Raw genomic sequence first — 18378 nt, 5'->3', positions numbered from 1 at the left:
TTTGGGGCCGATAGGTGTTGTCACTGATTTCAATAAATAATCTATAAATTATTGTACCAGTCATGTTTCAAACTGTGCAGTGGATAATGAAACTCCATTTTTAAGTCTCAATTTTGTAATATAGGACCTGCCCTTAGGAGATAAGGTGGCAAAATGAACTGAACACTAGACAACATGAAGTGCTATAATTCTAAGAAAAGCTGTTCTGGTTCAGGGTTTGCCACATATATCACTCTATTATCTTTATTCTTTTCTACACTGTGCCCATTCACTATCTAGGATTCATTGTCTTATGAGTTGACAAGAAGTGTGGCTGCATACAAATTTTTGTGACCATGATAAATATGAAAGAAAAGATAATGATCTTGTATTTATAATGGTATGGCTTATCTTTGCATGTAAGCATGCTCATGCACATATGATTTTTCTACTAACATAGAGAGTGTAACTCTGGTATTCTTTTATTTTAAAACAATCAGTTTTCTACATTGTTAAATAGTAATCTATCTATACACTTTCAAAGCATTCGTCATTTATTATCAAGAGTTTTTGTTTTTACAAGCTAAATTAAATTGAGGGGAAATGAAGCAAAACTGTTCTTTTGTGATTCAATTACATCAATTAATTTATGCAATGCATTGTGACTAAAGAGGTATGTATTTCAAGAGGAAAATCAATTCAAATACTACTTTATTTCTACAATTATAATTTTTTCTGTAAACCTATCAGGTTGACAGTGTGTACCTGGCATGTCTTAATGCAAAGACAAAGTAGCTCTATGTATGCGCTTTTTAGCTGGATTCAATCCAGTGAATATTGAACTCTCTAGTGGATAGGACTGATACTAAATTGGAAATTGATAAGATTTTTTTAAACTGTAGCCACTTAAAAAAATACTACTTCATTTTCCTGGTAAAAAGCGGCTAGTGTCTTTAAGCATAGTCCTAGTTTTTTGCTGATTAGGTTCACTGATTAAGTTTCTCTACCTGATTAGCTTTGCTGGGCTAAATGTAGGTCAAACTTGCACTAGAAGAACTTGTAGCATTTAACTATTATTCTAATGCAATTAGTCTATAGGGCATTATTTTATGTTCCAGAGCATGAATAACTTGAAATTATCAGAAGTAGCTATGGTTACAAAATGGTGATTAATGCTAGATACTAAAATTCCCATAGCTACATGATTCAAACAAACAAATTTCAATTTACAGAAGGTCCCAATGTCAGCATAGTTCAACAGGCATAATCTGTGGGTTTTGAAGAAGTATACTAAGGGGAGCACCTCTCTACTTGCTAGATGGGGTGCTACCCCATTCATGAATCATTTAATAAAGCCAATTAGAGCTTCAAATTTACTTAGTTGAATTTTGTTATGTAACAGATTTGGAGGCAGCAACGGGATCTGAAGCAAACATCAACAGCATGTGGGGGACAGTGAGAAACACAAACCTCGTACCTGTGAATCCTTTGAACACACTTTCTCGATGTTTACAAAAGCTATGGGTAAGTAAGCTCCTCTAAGTCTGAGCTCTGCTCGGTTTTGCGTTTGAGCTCTGGATCTATCTATATGGCTTTCCTTTACAGAGTGGGTCAGCCTGAGTGGCAGAAGGGTCTTCCTGAGCCAAGCCCCCTAGCTCTTCATGCCAAAATTACCCAGGTGAAAAATCTCAGTGTGGTTCCATGGGGGTTAGTGGTGGTGTGTGCAGGGCCTTCTTACAGTCAGGAAACAGTACTGCTAATATATTAAGGTAAATGTTTGTCTTTCGTGTGTGTGTGTGTGTGTGTGTGTGTGTGTATGTTTTAAAGATTTTATTTATTTACTCGTGAAAGACACAGAGGGAGGCAGAGACATAGGCAGAGGGAGAAGTAGGCTCCTTGCGAGGAGCCTGATACAGAACTGGATCCCAGGACTCCTGGTCCACCACTTGAGCCAAAGGCAAATGCTCAACTACTGAGCCACTCAGGCATCCCTGTCTTTCTTGTTTTGTGTAAACAAAGGCTATTGCTAGTGACACCTCAGAGGCCAAAATCTGCAAAAATTGGTGGGCATGGGTTGAGCGTTAAAAAGCTGTGAGAGCACTCGCCATCTCAAGAAGACTCTCGTGGTAAGGATAAGTTGGTTATGAAATAGTTTAGATGGACACTAGGTCACCTACCAACCTCAAGAAAACTTCTATGCAACAAGAAACTCTGTAAAACATGGATGATGCCCAACCTCACAGCACACAGCCCGTCCCTTTAGGGTATTAGTTGGGCTTTGAGAAACCCAAACTTTCAGCTGATGAAATCCTTAAATTCTAAACAGTCAAGTCTGCTACCTTCCAGCACACCTGCTTGTTTTATTTCTAATAACTATAATCCTGGAAGTTGGTAGATATCTAGCAAAGTGAAAAAGATGTATTGAAAATAACCGAGAATTAGAGTGGCCATTATGGGAAATGTTCCAATTAGACAAGATGTTTACTTAAGAGGTACACTTAAAAATAAGAGTTCCCAAATTAAATAAACATAATAGGATGGCTGTTTTAATTCATATGTGGAAGCTTCCAAAAGCCTTGAAGATTCCAAAAGAGTCTTGTTGAAAGATTCATTACAAAAAGCTAATAAAATTAAAAACATAAGAAGTACCTATGGAAAACGAAAGAAGTACTTAGTACTTAGAAGTACTAAGTTACAGGTTTATTTTCTGATTCATTTTCAGTTCTTGATTATTTGGAGTATTTTTCTCTAATTTATGAATGAATCATTTCTTCCATAGGTATTGAATTCTGGACTATGTAATATGTTTTAGCAAAGCATTGTTAGGATAATTCCCAGGGAGAAATTTGGTATTACAACAGTCAACTGCAGTTAACTGTTGGCTTACTTTTGGTATTCTTTTAAAACAAAACCATGAAAGAAAGTTGAGTTATTATGGAGAGAAGAGAATTGAACTTCTTTTTTATGATGGAGAAAGTTGGGAAAATTTTCCAAAGCATTTAGAATAATGTTGTTCAGAATGTTTTTGAGTACCTGATATGTATCAGGTATGAATTAGAAACCATGCAAAAATTTCTCATTTTTGTTTATTAGTGAAGAGGGAAATGGGAAAAACAAAAGAAAACAACAGCAACAATAATAAGAAAAACATCCCCCACAAAGTGACTAGGTTGGCTAGGTGGCGAAACAGCTGGGCCTATTATATATAGTGGTGGCAAAGTAAAATTGTACAGTAAATTTGGGAAACAGTTTGACAGTTTCTTATAAACTTAAACATACACTTACGTTATGTTCCAGGAATCTCACTTTTAGATATTTACTCAATGAAATGCAAACATGTTCACATAAAACCTAGCAAGTAAAGGTTCATAGTAGATTTATTTATAATGATTTTAAACTGATAACCACCCAAATGCCATTCATGTGGTGAGTCAATAAGCAAACACACTGTGGAATGTCTAAATAAAGAGAAAACCTTATTAAACATACAAAATCATGGATGAAAACACAAGTGTATCATGCTATTTGAAAATATCCAGACTCCAAAGTCTATATCCAATATGACTCCATTGATAGGACATTGTGGAGAATGAAAAACTAAAGGAACAGGAAATATCAGTGTTGCCAGAGGTTGGTAGTTGAAGAGGTTTACTACAATATGGCACAGGAGAATTTTTGGAGTAATTCAACTGTTTTGTATCTTGATTTTGTTGGTGGCCATATGACTGTGAGTGTTTTTCAGAACTTGCAGCACTTAACACTAAAAATGATAAATGATAAATGTCATCGTATGTAAATTAATTTAATAAAAATGAGAAAATGTTGAAGGAAAAAAAGTCTGGTACAGAGTCTAGTGAACAGATGTGTTACTTCCGTGATTGCTATACTTATAGAATTAAAGATTATATGACATGCAAAAGAAATGGATTAATCCTAACAATACAATACTCAGTTAAAAAAGTAAATCTCTAAAAATTCTTATAGCATCATAGCCATTTTATAAAGTCAACGAAAGCTAAGCAGCATTTTTTCCTTTTAGGAATTCCTATAGTTAAAAAAAAAAGAGGAATTCCTATAGTTGTGACTCATTTGTGTGAGTGTACATGTGCATGCTTATATGTGTGTGCATGAAGTAAGACAATGGTCTACATAAGATACAGGATTGTGGTTTCTTTTGGGTGGTCAAAGGGCAAGAGCATATGCCAGCTTCATTTTCATTAGTGGTGTATATGTTGAGTATTTCCCTGTGGTAAACAGTAAATATGTTACTTACTTTTATTCTATAGATGAAATATTGTATGATAAAAATTTTAATAATAAAATAATAGCTTCTTATTGACAGCACATGTGTAGATACTTCCAGTATCTTTTATTATTGAATACTGAAGGACTGGAATCAGAGACCTTCATTTAAAATTAGTCTTTGTTGTGTTGTCTTGTGATGTTTCACAAAAAATTTAGTTGACTTCAATAAACCAAACTTTTTTTATAACGAAGTAACAGGTATTAACAGGTATTTAAACTTCTTAAGAAGAAAAAAATATTAGTACTAGAGTACCTAAGGTTTCTAATTACTTGACAAATACAAATAATGCATTTTCTGTAATGGTCTTAAGAAGTTAAATTCTACTATGGCAAAACAGTGGAGATAATGATAATAAAGAACTTCATTATCTGAAAATTCATTTTCTGATTTTTTAATATTTTTCTCAGTTATCCTAATGTGTTAAATTAAAAAATCATATTTAACTGAAATATTTGAGTTCATATCCTCATGAGATGTTTGCCAAGGATCAAATTCTTTGTTCACATTAAAAAGAGGAAATAACTTCAGGCATAAGATAGCTATGAATATAAAATAATTCCTAGGGAAATATGCACATATTACTTCAAATTGCATTTCAAGATTACAAAATCATGGGAAAAAGTTGCCTTTTGGAGTTAGGTAGTTTTTCCTATCCCAGTGTTTTATCAGGTCTAAGTTATTTTTTCTTCTTCTGTGCTCTTGTAAAACTTAGTCAAAATCATGATTCAGATAGAAGGAAACTAATGTGCTTATGGCAAGAACTGCAATTTTCTCAAAAGTGAGCAAGCAAATTGGATTATTAGCACTTAGAAAATGTATGAATATTCCACTCCACTATGGCTTTGTCTTCTGCTATTTGTGGAGAAATACTCTTAACGCAGATTATTTATCCTGTTAAGAAAATAATTGGTACACTTGAATACTTATTTTCTTTCACAAGAAAACAGTATTATTAGGCCAAAAAAAATGTAGATTCTTTGCAAATAGATTTTATTTGTTTCTCTCTGTTTGTTATTATAATAAACATTTGATATACAAATTAAGCATTTTGAAAAAAATGTCTAGAAGAGATTATAATTGTTTTAACGGGAGAAATTTTCAAATTCCAAAGAATTAGTTTTTATATCCAAAATATTGTTTCATTTCTAAAAATTTTCCTTAAAAATTTTGAGTGATTTAATATGACTGTTAATAGTATATAAAATGTGGTAATTTGCAGATGATATGGTTATATGCTTATAAGTAATTTAATTATATTTAAGAGAAATGCAAAAGTAAAGGCACTATTTTTCAGAAATAAAATGTTGCCTCAAATATTTTTACAAGCCAGATAAAAATTACTTTTGGGATTTACACTGAAGAAGCTAGATAATTACCTCTATTCTTCGATGCAATTTTGTATACTTAATTATATGCAATTATTTTCTATTATTATAAATGTTTCTCTCCTCTCTCTCTCTCTATCTCTCTCTCTTTTACTTGAGAAGGAGGCACTTTAATAGCCTCAGAATTCCATGACTTTTAAAGCTTAAAAAAGACAAATCAGGGTGCCTGAGTGGTCCAGTCAGTTGGGCCCCTGGCTCTTGGTTTTGGCTGGGGTGGTGATCTTGGGGTTATGGTATCAAGCCCCTGGTTGCAATCCACATTAGGTGTGAAGTCTGAGATTCTCTCTCCTTTTGTGTCCCCCTCTTCTAAAATAAATACCTCTAAAAAAAAAAAAAAAAAAAAAAAAAGACCGATCCAAACTCTTTGTTGCCTTCTCTGAGTATGATGTCTATACCGAAGAAACAGAAGCATATTTATGATTCTCTTAGTTGTCCACAGTGACATAACTAATTAAACCAGTAACTGACAGTCATAAATGCTTTTCTGTTAATTGTTGGTATTTTTGCAATTCCCATGTATAATATTCAACAGAAAAATTGAAGCACTTATGGCTAATTAAGAAATAGATCTTTTTTTTTTTCCATATGTAGAAGGGAAAGAATATAAGAAGGCCATATCTAGCATAGTATCAGGACTTGAGGAAAATATGGGCTTTTACCATAAAGTTAATTAAAATAAGGTCAAAATATTAAAACAAAAATCATTGTAATCACTTAAATTAGGTTTGCTTTACATGTATATTTTTCTTCTATAAGCAAATTGGGACTTGAAACTTATAGCTCATTTAAGTGTCTCTCATAACTATCCCAAAACAAATCTGAAATACATATTTAGTAATTTTGGAGTTTGTCGTAGATCCCAAGGTGTCTAGTCAACTCAGATTTTTCAAGTCTTGTGGAAAAGAAGAATTTATAGTGCCAAAGAGCTCACAGGATGGGTTTGGATCAGAAACACTTCAAAACAAAAAGATAATGTTGTCAGCAACAATTTATTTCTTAAGTTTGCCTCCAAATCCCATTTTCCCAAATAGATTTGGATGAGATCAGAGAGCTTGGTTCTCAGGAAGGTGAGGGTTATAGGAGGCAACTTTGGAAGTTACTATAATTAAAGGATTTCAAAGAGTACTGTAAAATCCACAAACTCTGAGAATAGCTTGGTGTGAATTTTTTAACCCATGTGGTATAAGGAATGTCCAGGAATAAAATATAATAATGCCAAATTCTATGACTATTGGTCTCTGCTTTAACTTATATGTGATTTCTAATCATAAAACCCTGTAAGATCAGTGTACCTTTAATATGCTTATCCAGCCTGTAATAGAGGAAACTGCTTGGAAAAATTCCCCACTATTTCATGATGTTTGTTTAAGTGAACTAAGTATTACCATTGTTTTTAGCAAAGTAAATTTTCCAAAGGGAAAAAAAAGTCTTCATATTAAACACAGAGAAAAATTGTATTACTGAGATTCCAGCATAGAAGTTGAGAGTAGTTCTATTTAAAAAAAAAAAAATCTGGCTCAATTTTGTATCAAGGAGAAAACTTTCTGATTCTGCCAGCTAGATTTAGAAATGACTGCCCAAAATGCTGTGAAATGCTAAAATAACGGCTGAGATGTACAGATTTCCTAGAAGTCCCTGGAAATTAATTTATAGATTTAGGAACACCAAAGTCTGTGACCCAAGAAGGAATCAATTATAGTACTTGACATCCAGCCCTAGGATCATTCCAAATTTGTCATTGAAACAAGATGCATTCTTAGATGGAATCATTTATCTCTGACATTCAGAGTATAATAATAGCATAAAGACCATGAAATCTCACTTTCCTACAGGAATTGCCTCATGCTAGGCATTGTTCTAAGCACTTTATATTATTATCTCACTTACTATTTTCTTCATTTTCCAGGAGAGGAAACTAAAACACCAAGAGAATGAGAAAGTTGCCCAAGAGGTCATAGCTAACAAATGGCAACGCTGTGCCATGATCTCAGGCTGGCAACTTTCAGAAACTTGAGTTGTAATCAATGCACTACTCTAACTTTTAACAGAGGAAGTAACATTCCTGGAGTAAGTTTTCAAGATTTCCTATCTTGTAACATTGAAGTTCAAGTGCCCAGTAATGAATACAAAAGCACACTGTAGCCTTTTGTATATTTTATGGTAAAGTAAAATAACTCTATATTCTAGAACTTGGGTTGTCATGCTCATAGAAAATGAGAAAAATCATTCAGCTTGAAGCCACCTACAAACTTTTATAACCTAACACACCAAGATGCCTTTAGCCTTTATTCCCTTACAAACAAATAACATTTATTAGATATGCATTAAATTACTATTGAAGAATAACAGTGATTAGTGAAAATAATGCCTCTTTTTATTTTCCTGTAGAAGCCCAGACTTCACTGACCTGAAGAAAAAAATCTAGCTTCATAATAAGAAGTTCTGGTATGTAATAAGAGGTGCCTACCTAGGGAGTTAAACCAATTAGCACTTAGAATCTAGACTGATGAAATTCCAACTGGTTGCAAACACTCTTTAACTCCTCTTTTTCATTTTTTTTCCTCTGAAGACAAAATGGTAGCAATAAATTGAGGTAAAGGGCATAGTTGTGATAATGTTCTGTTCAAATTCATTTGGCCATTTAGGTGGAGTTCTTTTATTTAAATTCGGTTTTGGACTTTTGACATTTCATTCCCTTGCTTTTCTTTCCAACACTCAACAATATAGACATCCCAAAATAATTCTAGGTAGACATTTATAGTGCTTTTTCTACTCTAAATGTGCTGAGCCCTCATGGTTCTTTTTTTGAACTATACATATTAATATAATTTATTTTCAATTTGATTTTCCTAATAACCAATTAACAGATTTCTGGTCTGTTTTAGATCTGCCTTTCAATCATAATCAAAGGATTATTTTTTTAACTAGGAGAAAAGCTGCAAAATCAACTTTAATTTGGATTATATTCAGTGAAAAACTTTGTGAATGTGACAAATTGATTTTATGGATGTATAATCATTATTAATCATCTTTCTACTTTTCATCATCATTGAGCAGCCAAATTAATCAAAATTTCAGAATATCTCTGCCAACTAAAAATAAATTACAACTTTTACTAATGCAAAACTAAACAGGTAATTTGAAAATGTATGTATAGATAGAGATTATACAGAAGTTTTGTCTTAATTTGAATGAAAAAAGGTAGTAGAAGTAATATACTTGACAACGAGATAGTATTATGTAGTTCTGAACAGCATATTTTTTGTATTTTTCCTTTATGTGCTAGGTAATTAAAATCCTTCATCAGTTCTCTTCGCCTTTATCACAGGCTCTTTTTATTTCACAGACCGGTTCCTCAACTTCATGGTGTTTTTGATCTAGTGGTTTATAACAAATTCCCAAAATACATTTGGATCCATTGTAACATCCAATTTCTTGCCAGAGTGAGTCTGACCTATCCTATTCTCACTTATTCTGCTCAGCTGTGTTATTTGCAACCTTTCCATTTCTGGTGTCAACAAATGTATAGAAGACAGAATGCCTCATAAGTGGCATATTGAGAATAAAGTGATGAACAGATATGATATGAAAAATATCAAGTTCCAAATAAATGTTAATGAGTGAAGCATGAGCTGTAAACCCATAAAAATTTCACATCAAACCAACTGGTTCTCATACTTGTTGCCCTCAAAGTTGGTTATTTACCAATACAGTGTGTAGGTCACTATTTTATAAGTACTGAATGATCAACATTAGCACAAATTAATAATAAAATTGCATCTGTTTTGCTGTCCCACTAATATAAGTTCAATTGTATTTTTGTATTGATTGACTGGCTTAACATTTTATACTACATAAGCATATATAATTTCATTTATTTAAAAAAATTTTGACAAAGTTTGTATGCAAAAATTTGTTATAGCTCATTCAGTATTCAGAATGATTTGTTCAGCAGGATGTGAAAATTCAGAAATAATAAAGAATAGAGGGTGCAGTTTGATATTCTTAGGCAATAACAAAGAAAGGGGAAATAGAATGGAGTCTCTGGAGCAAATAGTGAGTAAGTTCAAATACTGGAAGATTTCTGTTTGAACAAAACAGGATTGCAGTGAAACTTCATGCTTGAGTGAGTCCTGGTTTTAGTAGCTGCCTCACCTTACTTTTAGGCATGGTCACAATCAGCCTAATTAAACCACATTTTAATAATATAATTTGGTTCACAACCATGATTAACTATATCACTAAATGAAACTATTCTTTTACTAAGGAAAATAAAACTCACTCTGCTATGGCTTTCATAAATGGTATAGACTACTAACAATTAAGGAAGATTGCTACATGAATTATAATTCTTGCCTCTTACTACCAACCAGGAAAGGTAGGACCCTTTTCTGAAATAGACTGGGAAGGATTTCTCCCCCAAAAAAGGAATGGATTGGGAGTGGGAAACATAATTCTAAATCCCAGAGCCTTTGCCTTCTTTCTCTACCTACTCTTTCACCTGTGGGTGTTTTATAAGAATTGTCAATCCCTTTAGCTAGCTTTTTCCTTTGATAGCTTCAAATGAATATACAGGCTCTTTTAGTTTTAATGGAAATACTACTCATCCCTGCAGGGGAAAAGACAGGATAATAAAACATAATGAAATGAAAAAAAATTCTGTTTCGGTCAGGACAGACTATGTTATGCTGTGACAACAAACAATTCTCTGACCTCAGTGATTTAAAGTTTAGGTAAATTCTACAAATCTAAGCAGTCATTGGAGAGACTACCCTTTATAGGCAGCTCAGTGAGCCGGGCTGAAAGAGACTCCACCATCTGGAGACATGTACCTAGAATATACAACTTTCTAGTTCTGTGAAGTTTGGTGAACCATTCAAACCTTAGATAAGTAGCAAAGTATAAGGTTATGTTAGCCTTTGTCATGTGATCAGAGTGGGTTGCCTATCAGATGTGGAGACACAGACCAACAATACAAGCTATTTTAACAAAAAGAACAACCTATTATACACACAGTAGGAGACATGATAGTTCTAGTCTAAGAAGGGCTGTCAAGTGCAAAGAAACACCTCTCTATTCAAATGCTGCCCGATAAAATTAAAATTAAAGGTTCTCTTTGTCATCCTCTTTGAGGAAAGGTTAAGGTATTAGGGTGAAGGGTATTAACATTCTCCTAGACTGCTTACTTTGATTCTCCTACTGCTTACTTTGATGACTCTTACTTTTATGTGCATCATACAATATACCTTCTCCACATTCTACTTATCGATTTTTCCAGTAACAGACAACACTTTTTCCCTGCCATCTACTTACCAGCTAACATGCATATACACATTTACACACCAAACTGACAAATATTTTGTAAATATAATCTCTGGACTTTGGGGCTCTGGCAGGATTGCTAGAATAGCCTAGTGGTTTAATTGAGAAAGGGGAAAGATTAAAATAAAAATGAACTACATCCTCCTCTTGTTTTTTGCTTTTTTTTTTTTTAAAGGTTTTATTTATTGAGTCATGAGAGACACAGAGAGAGAGAGAGAGGGAGAGACACAGGCTGAGGGAGAAGTAGGCTCCACGCAGGGAGCCGTATGTGGGACTCAATCCTGGGACTTCAGGATTACGCCCTGGGCCTAAAGCAGGCACTAAACCACTGAGCCACCCAGGCGTCCCCTCTTGTTTTGTTTTAAGGCAAAAAGCAACAAAAAGGAGTATCTAAGAGGCTTCTAGGAAAGGAACTCTGGCAAAGAAAGTCAGGCCTCTAGGATCTCTCAGTACAACTTATAATTCAAAGAAAGTTTGGGAGGGTAACTTTTAACTTGTAACTCAGAGTGGGAGTTTAGGATTAGCGGGGAGTATTAGGACCCTGGACATGAGCTAAACTCTATTGGTAAATTTCCCCAAGTGAGAACATTCCTTACTCTTGCATCCACCCTGTAGCATCCAGTCTCAGATGCTGCCCAACAGATGGCTTACAACTGGTATGGGTTAGGAGACTCTTCATCTGTACTATAACTGGGGACACCTGCATGGAAGCCCTGTGGTTTGGTTGCCTCTACCTGGGTCTTCTGTGTCTGCCATTGATCATGTGCTTCATAATCTTATTATATACTTAATTAAGCACAAGCAGAGCACTAGATTTGAGAAGGGAGGTTACAACCTGCCAAACGCAATAATACCATATGGTAGTTGCAGAAAAGGAAAAAGAGGGAGTATATCTAGGATATCTAGGTCACTTTTCAGAATGGCACACTTTAATCTATTCCTTGGGCCCAGATACTATACCAGTTACCTGGCTGGCAACAGCTGAAAATGAAGGCTGTCCCCAACTATTTAAGCCATTGTACATTCTATAGGACTTGCAAGTGTCCTGGAGTTAGTGTTAATATGAGAGTGAGGCTAATGCCTCTTGACATGGAGAATTATTAAGGACAATAGAAAAGTGAGTGGACTCATTGTAAGTGGGATGAACAGCTTTTGTTATGCTTCCTAAATAGGGAAACTGTGATAGTAGATCAGATGGAAAAATATCTTATCTATCTTATCTTATATATAAAACTACACACAAGATTTTAGGAGATAATGCTATTTTATCCAGTAGGCAGAGTCAAGGTACAAAATAACAGGGAAGGTCTAACACAAGTCCCGTGATTCAAACAGTATTTCTCAGTTGTTAAGTAAAAACACTTCATTCTAGGTTAAGAGGATCTTCGAAGACACAAAAAAGCAAGATCCTCCTTACTTATATTATTATTATTATTATTATTATTATTATTATTATTAAGCAGCTTCTTTGCACATGGGTTATGGGGCCTCACAGTGGAACTAGAGTAGATTAAATGAAACGGTGGCACTCTCTTTAGACACCCATACCAACTTTGACCATATAGTTGTTGCCCTGTCAACAAGGGAGTGGATAAAATAACTGATTTGTTAAATTTATTTTCTTTATCCCACTAGCAGAATTTAACTGCGTCTACAATCTCCACATGGGAATACCTATGTTTTAGGTCCTCACTGTTATGATAAGACTGAATAAAAGGGGATTGAGTGGACTAGTTAGAAGCCTATAGAGAGGACATCCCTGGGGAATGGAGAGTGTCCATATGATCAATTTCCTGTGGTACGTGTGTAGAATAGTCTGTCAGGTAAAAAGACAGCTTTCCCATTTCCCAAAGGCATCTCTAATTTCTGATCAACAGCAACCTTAAGAGCACTTATAGTTTAACAAACAAAAATGGAAGGCTCTCCAATTCAACAATGGTACCCACTGGAGTAAAATATTCAATAAGAAATAAGAAACATGAATAAAGATACGTGATTTTTTTGGTTGTTGTTCCCAGAGACCACTACCATGAAATACACAGTTTGTCTCACTGGTACAGCTGAGGGGAATAGTTTATATGCAGCAAAATACACATATTCCACAAAATTTCAAAATTTCTCTAGGATGGTTCAGGCACAGCTTTTCATATTCAAACCTTGACAATAAGATGTAAGAGCAGAAAGTGTGTGTGGTCTTTGTGTTTGTATGTATGTATGCATGCTAGTGGCCATGGTAATAATATCAAGCTGAATATTAGAGGGAGTAATGGGTGATGCTACTAAATTTTTGAAATGCATATTAAAGAAAGATTAATTCAGGTTTGTTTTTGTTTGTTCGTTTGTTTGTTTGTTTTGCTAAAGACTGAATAAAAAGTTAGGGATAAGAGTCCTAAATGCTCTAGCATCATGAGGTTGAGATTGGGTTTTCATCTTGAATATGCCAAGACAGTATAGATCTTGGAGATGAGGTAATTACAAAGGGTTCAGGAAATATAGCCGAGTGGCAGAGAGGAAGAAACAATTATACAAATTTTATACTCATGTCAAACTTGCTTCAAGGAGAGAGTAATTCTTTTGAAAATTTCAAAAGTTATGTCCTCAAGTGGCCTTGTCTAGCTAAAAGGAGTTTACTGGTCATACAGATCCAGGATCTGAGATGTTGCTGAGAGATCACCTGCTCTAGTATTACAATATGGTGATACCTTTACATATGGCTAAGGATCCCTGAGAAATGTTCTAGTCAGTGAGCTACTGAATGTGATTAACAAAAAGAGGCTGTTGAACTCTCCAAAAGGAGAAAGAAGTATAATTGGAATTTATAAACCACATTTAGGTGGTGAAATGTGTCCAAACATAACACATTCAAGAGCTGAATCACATAGTTTAAATTATTTTTAACTTTTGTGTTAGAGTTTGTGATACAGTGAGTTTTGCTGAAATTACTGTCACCTATCAATTAAATTGGCCTTATGTTTATGTAATGTGGAATTGAAAACATACTTCACTAGGTTAATGAGAAAGTGTCTCCACACATCAAGGATTTTTAAATACTAGTTAAGGACGCATCAGTGAGCTGATTGACAGGTAGCACTTAGCCATACCTACCATAATAGAAACAAAAGAAGAATCAATGATACAATAAGAAACAATGTGGAGAAATAAAACTATTGCTTTTGTGTTCATATTCCCTCCCAATCATTGTCCTCTACTACCACTTATAACAGAAAAAAACCACTGTCTATATGGATTCCTTTCATCTGGGAGTTCTTTCTGTTTTGTTCTTCCATTTGAAGGGAGGAGATGTAATCACATGTATCTGTGACCATAAATTGGATTTGAATTTGAACTACTTATGGATGATTCTGTAAGAAATGAAGGTGATACCTTAATTGAATCTAAATCATTGTTCTCACCCATCCTCAAGCCTGAACAAGGCTTGTTCTCATTCATTGTTCATGGCTGTTTTTCAAACCAAGTTTTTTCACTTTCATATTTTACATTTGTTTCCTTATTCTTTGTGAAATTCTGAATGGAGCACCTATATTTTTAACATTTATTCATCTTTTAAAATGTTTATTGGAGTATAATATAAACTACTAAAGAGTGTGTACAAGAGTATAGTACACATACTTTTGACAAACTGATTTCATTGTGAAACTAGTAGCCTTGATCAAAAATCATAACCTCTTATAAGCCCTCTCATAGTCCCTTTGATTCTACCCTTTTCTTTTCTTTTTTTGTTTTGTTTTGTTTTGTTTCTACCCTCTTCTAAAGCAGTATTCTGTATGGGATTCTACAGTATTTCTTCAAAATCATACATTCTTTTATGTCTTGCTTCTTTCACTCATCATAGTGCTTATGAGATCTACTCATATTGCGTGTAGTCCAAATTATTCATTTGCATGGTTGGAAAGTATTACATTATATGGATATGCTGTAATTTAATTTCCATTATAATATTACTGGGCATCTGAGTAGTTTCAAGTTTAGGGTCATTAAAATAGTGCTATCATGAATATTCTGGTACTTGTCTTAGGGTTAATATATGTTGTAAATGTTTCTATTAAGCATGTACTTAGGAGTATAAATATCAGGTTAAAACATATGGAAGTGTTCAACTTTATTTTCTTTTAAGATTTTATTTATTTATTCATGAGAGAGGCAGAGACACAGGCAGAGGGAAAAGCAGGCTTCCCACAAGGAGCCCAATGTGGGACTCGATCCCGGATTCCAGGATCACACCCTGAGCCAAAGGCAGATGCTTAACCGCTGAGCGCCCAGGCGTCCCTTAAGTTTCCACTTTAAAAGATATCATCAAGTTTTAAACTTTTCCAAAGTGATTGTACCAATATAATTTACCACCAGCAGTATATGAATATTTATCATTTCACATTGTTATGGATACTTGTAATTATCCTTAAAACTTTTATCTTCTAATGGCTATATGGTAGAAACATTTTACTTTTGAATTGCATTTTTAGCTACAAGTTTTGTTTTTGTTTTTGTTTTGTTTTGTTTTGTTTTGTTGCTACAAGTTTTTTTTACAAAGGCTAGTTCAGTGTTGGCTCAGGTATTTTGGCACTTAGAGATTCCATAGGAATTATGTACTAATAATTTTTCAAATTTCTTATTTTCTCTTTAACCTAGCATTCACTTTGTAGTTTGTTAGTTACCAGATATGATGATTTTATTTGATTAATCTATTTGATTTCTAATATTCTAATTGATTTCTAATTTTATTGCAGTATGGTTAGGAAACATGGTTTTATGAAGTTTCTTTTGAATGTGAGATTTTCTTTTCTCTAGTGCATGGTTTGTTTTTAATACACCAAATGTATTCTCTATTTGCAATGCATAAAATTCTATAAATATACCAAAATTATTTGTGCAAGCCTAGGCAATTCCATGTTGCTGCTAAATAACTCACAACAACGAATACCAATTATCATAAGTTCGAAACTCACAGAATTAGTGGATATTAAAAGTGAAAGGGACGGTACAGACTTTGATTTTTTATTCTAAAAATGCCTTTTACCTCTTCAAATTTGTGGGCAGTACTGAGTCTGGTATTAATGTTTATTCCAGAATTGAAAATCTTTGCTGTAATAGGCCTGACCTGCAGTCCAGTTCCATTTGATGCATATACCTGGAGACTTGTTCTCTTGAGTTCAGTAGCCATCTCAAGCATGCAGTACTTTGGATCTCAAGATATAAGCAAATGGTAAATTGATTTATAATATATCCTGCTTCAGCTTAGAAGATACTCCATGATTCATTAAACTTGACTTTAATTAATGTAGCCTCTGTTAGTACAATTTGATTATTACACCTGTAAAATATATTTCTCCAAGCCACAATGTCCTACTGACATAATGAATGTATTTCATGTTGATCATATTTGTAATGTCATTGTACACCTTATAGTTGGAACGTTCTCTTACTGTTTATCTTCCCCTTTCTAAGTATGTACCTTCATCTCTGGGTAAGATCACCATTTTGGGGATCCCTGGGTGGCGCAGCGGTTTAGCGCCTGCCTTTGGCCCAGGGCGCGATCCTGGAGACCCGGGATCGAATCCCACGTCGGGCTCCCGGTGCATGGAGCCTGCTTCTCCCTCTGCCTGTGTCTCTGCCTCTCTCTCTCTCTCTGTGACTATCATAAATAAATAAAAATTATAAAAAAAAAGATCACCATTCTGCTCTTAACTTTTCTTATCTGTTTATTTTTATTTTGTCAATTAAGATGTGATCATCATATGAAAGATCATAGCAATACAACAGAAATATGATAATATTTCCACTTTTCAATGAATTATCTTCTGAGATTGTATTCTGGAATAATTATACATTAAAGGTGCTCTGCACTGAAATGCCTACACCGTGCCTAACACAAATGCTCTCAAACACCAGCATAAACACACACATACTCCAGTGTTTTGGAGGGGAAACTACAGCATAGGAAACCAGCTCCCATGGTAAAATTTTGATTATGTGGGGAATGTGACTGACATATCATATGCCTGACCTTGGTCATTTTTGAGTGAGATGTGATTCACAGAATATTAAATAATTAAGACTTTAGAGGTTATTGCACATTCACAAAGTAAAAACAAGCAGAAACAATAATATCATAATACATCCAAGTACATTCAGTTTTATAAAATTATAAAATTATATTTTATAGTTTGGGTTATGCTAATACAGTTCCTACAGAATTCTGTAGGTTTATTTCTCAGATGCCACAGAATAAATACGAATTTGGAACTCATGTGGTGAACTGATAAAATATGGGAAACTATGTTACTGAGCACATGATTTATTTTTTAAATTTTTTAAAGATTTTATTTATTTATTCATGAGAGACACAGAGAGAGAGAGAGAGACAGAGACACAGGCAGAGGAAGAAGCAGGCTCTTTGGGGAACCTGTGGGACTCAATCTCAGAACTCTGGCAGACACTCAATGACTGAGCTACCCAGGCCCCCTTACTGTGCACATGATTTAGAACTAAATATCCCCAGTACAGAATTCATGATATGATAATAGACACTAGGTGCCTAACAAGAATTTATGAAAAATGAAAATTATATATGGATATTTTCTAATTAATGTTTTTTAAATTTTAGAAACATTATCTAATAAACCTTTTTTCATTTATAACTATGAGTGAAACAAAAAAGAGATACTGAATATAATAATATTGGAAAGTAGCACATGACCAGAAGAGCAAACCATATAAAAAAGGTTAGAATTACAGAAACATTTATTTGCTATACATGTCATTAAAATTATATACTCAAGAATAATATGCACTGCACCATTTATTAAAAACATAATAACCTAACAACCGTATAAAATGCATGGTATCATGCTTTCTCCTCTTGATATCATTCAGGAGATTTAATTTACGTTATTTGTTTTCTAAAAACAAAGTGAATTCAGAAACCATCTTACCATAAGAATTTTAGTAATAGATTTTTTCATCTTTTCCATATGGCAGAGCATTGAAAATCCAAATTGTAAAAAATACACAGAATGGCACATTCTGTCATGCCTTTTGTTGAATTTCTTTATTTATTTATTAGTTTGTTTTTCCATTTGCCCAGGACTTTCAGTTGTTTCAGCCTCTGGGAAATATCCTCACATTATAAAACCCACATACAATTTAGAATGATTGACAGGTTCCAATGACGAGGGATCAAAACCGGACCAGAGGGGGCATATATGTCAACAATGATGCACAAATGTATCCCGGATATTCACAGAATTCTTTTATATATGTCTTACTGGGCATACATTTGGCATCAATGCCTAATTTGCTTAAATCTGGGAATATATTTCAAACACCAGAGAGAGTAAATAATGAAGTAAAACTGAAAGGGTAAAAATG

The 18378-nt window shown here is 34.0% G+C and overlaps 1 long non-coding RNA gene across 1 annotated transcript; it reads left to right on the top strand.

Annotated features, from left to right (window-relative positions):
* Positions 1 to 1379: 1379 nt before the first annotated feature.
* On the top strand, positions 1380 to 16635 carry LOC144310141 (uncharacterized). Its single transcript, XR_013375841.1, has 3 exons — positions 1380 to 1503; positions 8059 to 8115; positions 16078 to 16635. It is a non-coding gene; the product is annotated as an uncharacterized LOC144310141 (long non-coding RNA).
* Positions 16636 to 18378: the final 1743 nt, after the last annotated feature.

Source organism: Canis aureus, unplaced genomic scaffold (assembly GCF_053574225.1).
Source record: "Canis aureus isolate CA01 unplaced genomic scaffold, VMU_Caureus_v.1.0 ptg000460l_RagTag, whole genome shotgun sequence".
NCBI lineage: Eukaryota > Metazoa > Chordata > Mammalia > Carnivora > Canidae > Canis > Canis aureus.
Note: the sequence above shows the minus strand (reverse complement) of the source record. Positions and strands in the feature narration are given on the sequence as shown.